The sequence below is a fragment of the Oncorhynchus tshawytscha genome, linkage group LG30 (assembly GCF_018296145.1).
Source record: "Oncorhynchus tshawytscha isolate Ot180627B linkage group LG30, Otsh_v2.0, whole genome shotgun sequence".
NCBI classification, from domain to species: domain Eukaryota; kingdom Metazoa; phylum Chordata; class Actinopteri; order Salmoniformes; family Salmonidae; genus Oncorhynchus; species Oncorhynchus tshawytscha.
The window spans coordinates 29,678,746-29,687,553 of NC_056458.1; positions in this window are offsets into that span (position 1 = coordinate 29,678,746).

The following is an 8,808-nucleotide window of genomic DNA, read 5'->3' on the forward strand; positions in this document are numbered from 1 at the left end:
TCCATTCGCAGCCTCTTTAGGTTTCCTTCTAGGTTCCTGCCCTGTAGGGAGTTTTTGCTAGCCACTGTGCTTTGGTGTTTTAGGCTGTATCTGTAAAGCACTTTGTGACAACTGCTGAAGAAAAACGGCTTTATAAAATACATTTCATCGATTTAAAATGGTAATAATCACTGATAAGACTATAAATCATAGATATCAGTTGTCTGTGTGTTCTACAGATACTACAGATACACACCGTGGGGGATAGGAGGAGGTTGCCGGATTGGTGCATATTCAACAAACAACAAATATTAGTCAATACATTATGATTGATGTATTGTAACAGGCCCACAACGTGGTTACTAATGCCTGATTTTGATATATTTGGCTATTTTCATAATATGTAGAAGTTGTCCCTTTTCAGGTTTAGAAGAAGTGACTGCTAAATTCTAACTCCAGTTCGTATAATATGGTAGCGTAGCTAGCATACAGAAATCGGTTGTAACGGTTTTCTTTTGGTGAAGGAGAGTCGGACCAAAATGCAGCGTTGTGATGATTCATGTTTGTTTAATGAAGGAAAAAACTATACATGAAGAAACTACAAAATAATGAAATGTAAAAACCTAAACAGTCCTATCTGGTGCAAACACAGAGACAGGAACAAGGACACTAAGGACAATCACCCACGAAACACTCAAAGAATATGGCTGCCTAAATATGGTTCCCAATCAGAGACAACGATAAACACCTGCCTCTGATTGAGAACCACTTCAGACAGCCATAGACTTAACTAGAACACCCCACTAAGCTACAATCCCAATACGTATGAAAAACCCCAAGACAAAACACACCACATACCAAACCCATGTCACACCCTGGCCTGACCAAATTAATAAAGAAAACACAAAATACTAAGACCAGGGCGTGACATCGGTGGTGGTAGTCGAAGTCGTTTTTTAACTGTAATGCAGTTGATTGGTGACAATAACCAGGTTTCCAACCTTTTTATGCGAGTAAAGTATTTATAAAACATTTCATGACAGGCCTGAAAGAAACATCACATTATTCTGTAAACAACATTCACTAGGTTGGATCTTTTTGTGTGTGTAAAATTAATAATGTGAGAAAAGGCAGTGGAAGCAACTTTATGTGCAAATTAATTTATATAATAACCGTCATCTCGAAGTAAACTTGGAGTCACGCAATTATATGGTGTGTGGTCCTCCCACACACAAACCATGCAATTTATTAGGCTACAGATTAAATAACTTATGATGAACTTCACAGGGTGGTGACAGTGCACGGTGATGAGCTTCATGCACCTTTCCAATAAATATTGAGGGTCTTATTCTGGTGACATAGCTTACTAGGCATACTTCAGTTACACATATAACACATAACAAAAAAAGGATGACATTGTCATAGCCTAGGCCCTAGAGCAGGACACCCTCAGTAGATCAGTGATCTCAGGCTCCTAAACTGAGTTGATGGTTGATGATGGTGATGCCAGATGATGATGATTCAGTTGATGCCAGATAATGGTCCTGAATTTGACTTGCCAACTCTGATGTTGTCCTTGGCCCTTCGATCCATTGCCTAAAATGCCGGGGGGGGAAAAAAGCCTTAAATGCCAGGTGATGGTGATGGAGTTGGCTTGCTGGCCCTAATGTCATGCTCAGCTCAGCCTCTGTGTAACCTGGACTTTGTACTCATCCACAAATAACGTGTGGCACCCAGTTGGGTGATGCCTCTGCTGCTGTTACTGCACAAAAAAGGCCACCACACATCAGTCTAGAGCAGTAGTCAAACTCACTACGAGATCTCTGCCATTTCCATAAAGCATTCAGATCTCATTGATGAAAAAGCAGCCGGTGCTGAGATGCATCTTTTAAATGCAAACATTTACATTAGCCAGTTAGCTAGCTACCCTTACAAAAATTAATTTGTTACTGCAAACTTCCTGCAAGTTTGTGGCAAATTTGCTGCAAACTAAATAGTGTGCCACAAATAGTTACCAGAAGTTTGCAAACATTTGCATCTAGTGGTGAATCGGTGGCAAACCTTTGACAACAATAACATCTATTGCTACTCGTGGTGAACACACAAGTTCCAAGACCAGTAACCATTGATGACCAATCAAGGGGATTAGAAACATCTGTTGGAAAATGGAAACCAAGCTATCTAGCTAGCCACAGTACCTACCAAAGATGTCCGGTGAGTGTCTAACGTATTAATTAAATTTCCTTATAAATGTTAGCATTTATTAGCTGAATAATGCTTAGTTAGCAATGTCATGTTTTATGGGATAAAGTGAAACACATTTTGTTGATACCAGTTTACTTCTGTCAGCCCCCCTGACTGACTGGCTAGCGCTTAGTTACCTAACGTAAGATATTGTATTTTTTTCACAATTCATGTGACAGGTAGCTAGCTAACTAATGATTTGCCTAAACACTTACAGTACCAGTCAAAAGTTTGGACGCACCTACTCATTAAAGACATTTTCTTTATTTTGACTATTTTCTACATTGTAGAATAATAATGAAGACATCAAAACTATGAAAAAAAACATATGGAGTCATGTCGTAACCAAAAAAGCATTAAACAAAATATTACATTAGATTATTCAAAGTAACCACCCTTTGCCTCGATGACAGCTTTGCACACTCTTGACATTCCCTCGACCAGCTTCACCTGGAATGCTTTTCCAACAGTCTTGAAGGAGTTCCCACATATGCTGAGCACTTGTTGGCTGCTTTTCCTTCACTTTCTGGTCCAACTCATCCCAAACCATCTCAATTGGGTTGAGGTTGGGTGATTGTGGAGGTCCAGGTCATCTGGTGCAGCACTCCATCACTCTCCTTATTTGTCAAATAGCCCTTACACAGCCTGGAGGTGTGTTGGGTCATTGTCCTGTTGAAAAACAAATGATAGTCCCACAAAGCGCAAATCAGTTGGGATGGCGTATCGCTGCAGAATGCTGTGGTAGCCATGCTGGTTAAGTGTGCCTTGAATTCTAAATAAATCACAGACAGTGTCAGAAGCAAAGCATCCCCACACCATCACACATCCTCCTCCATGCTTCACGGTGGGAACCATCTGTTCACCTACTCCGTGTCTCACAAAGACATGGCGGTAGGAACCAAAAATCTCAAATTTGGACTCATCAGACCAAAATACAGATTTCCACCAGTCTAATGTCCATTGCTCGTGTTTCTTGGCCCAAGCAAGTCTCTTCTTATTATTGGTGTCCTTTAGTAGTGGTTTCTTTGCAGCAATTTGATCATGAAGGCCTGATTCACGCAGTCTCCTCTGAACAATTGATACTGAGATGTGTCTGTTACTTGAACTCTTTGAAGCATTAGTAGAAAGAGGAGGAAGGGAAGCGCTACTAAGGTACACAATAGTACATTTTAGTAAACAGAAGATGCTCTTTGGTAAAAGGGTTGAATTGGTCATCAAAATGAAAGGAGGACCAAGGCACTCTTCATATAATTAATTAAAATGCCTTTATTAGTATGGCATGTTCAATAGTGTCATGACTGTCCTGATCAGGTCAGGTTACAGGATGCAGATTATCTCTCAACCCCAACAGAGGAGGAGAGATCTAGGGGTCTGAAGATGTGGGGGTTTTATGACCCCTCACGCCCATGGTAAATCTTAGGCCACAGACAAATTCCTTTTGTCCTGTTACTATGGAGAACCAGCCTCAGAACATTAAACATGAAATAAAGGGACTTTGGAACAATGGTTTCCGTCAGCCACAATGGTGGTCATGACGATAGATGGAATATGAAAATGTATGTCATTTTTGTTTTGTTATTAATTGTTAATAGATGACATTATTACGAAAACATTGTAACATCAACAGTTTACCTAGTATATGTTTAATGTTTATACATTGTACGTTGTATGGAAAATGTCCAAATCAAAGAGAATGTTTTGGTAAAGATGAAATGTGAAGTTAGTTGTCTAAAATTGGATTTGAGTAAAATCTAGACCTTGCCCATAACTTGGTACGCCCATAGTGGTTACGCCCACTATAAAACCTGTGAGTAAAGAATTTACAGATAAGATTACGTGACCCAAGCTGCAGCCGAGGTCTAAAAAAGTAAACAAACCCAAAACGCAACACAAGTTTGAAGACAAAGAAATCTTTTTCTACCCAAGCTAAGGATGAGTAGCTGTGTCTAAGCGGGTGAATTCAAGTCGAACCACCTAGCCTCCACTCCTCATCGAATCGGAGTATCTACACTGTTTCATTCCTATGCTGTGAGTTCTGAGCTACAGAGCTGTCTGTCCTCAGAAGAGCCCTTCCAGAGCAAGGGCAAGGGAACAGACTCCTAAGCCAAAAGGACACTGACATCGTGAGGACAACCAAAGAGTTGCGCCGGAGAAGTGCGTCATTGAGCAGCCTGAGCGGTCCACGTGGAGAACCCACGGAGACCTTCCCCATGTAATTACATCATTATATTCTGACCCATAAGAGCGGCAGTTTGGGGCAAGGCTAGGGTTAGAATAAGCATAGCTAACAAATTCACCCAAATGTATATTTCTCTCGTGGACTTTCTCTTTTTGTCTCTCTTTTAAATCCCCATTTTGGGTAACACGCGCCATAGTGTATTGGCCCATTATACTAAACTCTAATCAATAGCCTAGAATGTGTTTTTGTGTATGTATATCTTTTATCATCATTTTAGCTTTCTTGTAAATAAATACTCAACTAAGATTGGTGTGGTACGAACTCATTGGTGAGACCCGGGTCCGTGCAGATTCCCGGATTATGCAGCGTTCAGAAAGAGACTGTAGAGGTAACTGGTTAATTAGCGGCTGTTGTAAAATCGATAATCTGATATTCTTTGAGTTAATTTGGGAAATAGAAACTCAATAAAACTAATTTTCCCATAGTGCCCCAGGTTAATGAGTTAATAATTGCTTGATTAAACCTGTTGAATCTAGGGGTCATTTGTTTATTTTTGGAAAAATAACGTTCCCAAAGTAAACGGGCTATTTTTCAGGACCAGAAAATAGAATATGCATATAATTGACAGCTAGTATAGAAAACACTCTAACGTTTCCAAAACTGTAAAGATATTGTCTGTGAGTATAACAGAACTGATATCGCAGGCAAAAGAATGAGAAAAATCCAATCAGGAATGCAGCGGTTTCTAAATAAGTGCCTTCCTATGCTTCCCTATTGAGCAGTGAATGGGATATCAACGAGGTTCCTTTTTCTATGGCTTCCTTAATGTGTCTAGTATCACAAGACACAGTTTCAGGCATTTATTTGAAAAATGAGCATGTACAACAACATTGCGTCAGTGTCCACCTGTTGGCTCTTTGTGTATTTCTAGCGCAAAAGACAGAGTTAGCCATTTTTCCACCCGGTCTTACTAAAAAAAGCTCTGTCCCGGTTGATATATTATCGAATAGATATTTTAAAAACACTTTGAGAATTGATTATAAACAACGTTTGCCATGTTTCTGTCGATATTATGGAGCTAATTTGGAATATTTTTTCGGTGTTGTCGTGACCGCAATTTCCGGTAGTTTTCTCAGCCAAACGTGAAGAACTAACGGAGCTATTTTTGGCCACAAAAATAATTTTTCTGGAAAAAAGGAACATTTGCTATCTAACTGGGAGTCTCATGAGTGAAAACATCCGAAGCTCATCAAAAACGATTTAATTGGATTGCTTTTCTAATTTTCGTGACTATGCTAGGCTATCAATAAACTTACACAAATGCTTGTCTTGCTTTGGCTGTAAAGCATATTTTCAAAATCTGAGATGACAGGGTGATTAACAAAAGGCTAAGCTGTGTTTGAATATATTTCACTTGTGATTTCATGAATATGAATATTTTCTAGTAAGATTTTTTGTCCGTTGCGTTATGCCACTTAGTGTCAGTTGATGACAATTCTCCCGGATCCGGGATGGGTAGTTCCAACATTAACCTCTCTGGGATATTCGGGACGGTAGCGTCCCACCACAACAACTGCCAGTGAAAGTGCAGGGCGCCAAATTCAAAACAGCAAAACTCTAATAATTAAAATTCCTCAAGCATACAAGTATTTTACACCATTTTAAAGATACAATTTTCATTAATCCAGCCACAGTGTCTGATTTCAAAAAGGCTTTACAGCGAAAGCACCACAAACGATTATGTTAGGTCACCACCAAGTCACAGAAAAACAGCCATTTTTCCAGCCAAAGAGAGGAGTCACAAAAAGCAGAATATAGATAAAATTAATCACTAACCTTTGATGATCTTCATCAGATGACACTCATAGGACTTCATGTTACACAATACATGTACGTTTTGTTCGATAAAGTGCATATTTATATCCAAAAATCTCATTTTACATTGGCGTGTTATGTTCAGTAGTTCCAAAACATTCGTTGATTTTGCAGAGAGCCACATCAATTTACAGATAAACATTGATAAAAGATACAACTATGAGACATGGAACTTTAGATAAACTTCTCCTTAATGCAACCGCTGTGTCAGAATTTTAAAAAACTTTACAGAAAAGCATACCATGCAATAATCTGAGTACGGCACTCAGAGACGAAACAAGCCAAAAAGATATCTGCCATATTATGCAGTCAACAGAAGTCAGTAATAACATTACAAATAATCACTTACCTTTGATGATCTTCATCAGAATGCACTCCCAGGAATCCCAGTTCCACAATAAATGTTTGATTTGTTCGATAAAGTTCATCATTTATATCCAAAAGCTCCTTTTGTTAGGGCGTTTGGGAAACAAATCCAAATGCGCGTGCAAGTCCAGCCGAAAGGTCAGCCGAAAAGTCCAAAAAGTTATATTACAGGTCATAGAAACATGTCAAACGAAGTGTAGAATCAATCTATAGGTTGTTTTTTCATAAATCTTCAATAATGTTCCAACCGGAGAATTCCTTTGTCTGTAGAAAAGCAATGGAATGCAAGCTACGAGTTGAAAACCTACAAACCTCAGATTTCCCACTTCCTGGTTGGATTTTTCTCAGGTTTTTGCCTGCCATATAAGTTCTGTTATACTCCCAGACATCATTTAAACAGTTTTGGAAACTTCAGAGTGTTTTCTATCCAAATATACTAATTATATGCATATTAGTAGCAGGTAGTTTACTCTGGGCACCTTATTCATCCAAGCTACACAATACTGCCCCCAGTCACCAAGAAGTTAATGGGGGCCTGTTCTGCCTTCAGTTTCCTATAATCCACGATCAGCTCCTTTGTCATGCTCACATTGAGGGAGAGGTTGCTTTCCTGGCACCACACTGCCAGGTCTCTGACCTCCTCCCTATAGGCTGTCTCATTGTTGTCGGTGATCAGTGAGTTGTGCTTGGCCACGCAGTCGTAGGTGAACAGGGAGTACAGGAGGAGACTGAGCACGCAACCCTGAGTGTCCCCAAAGTTGAGGATCAGCGTGGCAGATGTGTTGTTGCCTAGCCTTACCACCTGGGGGCGGCCCGTCAGGAAGTCCAGGATCCAGCTGCAGAGGGACTTAGCTTAGTGATGAACTTTGTGGGCACTACGGTGTTGAGCTGAGCTGTAGTCAATGAACAGCATTCTCACCAAGGTGTTCCTTTTATCCAGGTGGGAAAGGGCAGTGTGGAGTGTGATTCAGATTGCGTAATCTGTGGATCTGTTGGGCCTGTCTGCGAATTGGAGTGGGTCTAGGGTTTCTGGTATGATGGTGTTGATGTGTGCCATGACCAAAGCCTTTCAAAGCACTTCATGGCTACTGACGTGAGTGCTACGGGGTAGTAATCATTTAGGCAGGTTACCTTTGCTTTCTTAGGCACAGGGACTATTGTGGTCTGTTTGAAACATGTAGGTATTACAGACTCGGCCAGGGAGAGGTTGAAAATGTCAGTGATGACACTTGCAAGCTGGTCCGTGCATGCCTTGAGTATAGGTCCTGGTAATCCGTCTTGCCCCACGGCTTTGTGAATGTTGACCTGTTTCAAGGTCTTGCTCACATCGGCTATGGAGAGCGTGAACAAACAGTTGTCCGGAACAGCTGGTGCTCTCATGCATGCTTCAGTGTTGCTTGCCTCAAAGCGAACATAAAAGGCATTTAGCTCATCTGGTAGGCTCGCATCACTGGGCAGCTCGTGGCTTGATTCCCCTTTGTAGTCTGTAATATTTTTAAAGCCCTGTCACATCTGACTTGCATCGGAGCCGTTGTCGTAGGATTCAAGCTTAGTACTGTATTGACGCTTTGCCTGTTTGATGGTTCATCTGAGGGCATAGCGGGATTTCTTATGTGTCCGGATTATTGTCTTGCTCCTAGAAAGTGGCATCTCTAGCCTTTAGCTCGGTGTGGATGTTGCCTGTAATCCATGGCTTCTGGTTGGGAAATGTACGAACGGTCATTGTGGGGACGACATCGTCGATGCACTTATTGATGAAGCCGGTGACTGAGGGGGTATACTCTTCAATGCCATTGAATGAATCCCAGAACATATTCCAGTCTGTGCTAGCAAAACTGTCCTGTAGCATAGCATCTACGTCATCCGACCACTTCGGTATTGAGCGAGTCACTAGTACTTCCTGCTTTAGTTTTTACTTGTAAGCAGGAATCAGGAGGATATAATTAAGGTCAGATTTGCCAAATGGTGGGCGAGGGAGAGTTTTGTATGCGTCTCTGTGTGTGGAGTAAAGATGGTCTAGAATATGCCATTGCCATTCCTTTTGTGTGTAGCCCCCTTCCCAGACAATATTTCTTCCCGAAAATCATTATTGTCTCAAACAATAGTTGTTTGAACTTTCACTTGAATGTTTGGGTGGATGTAACTGTTACCTCTTTCTATTTGCA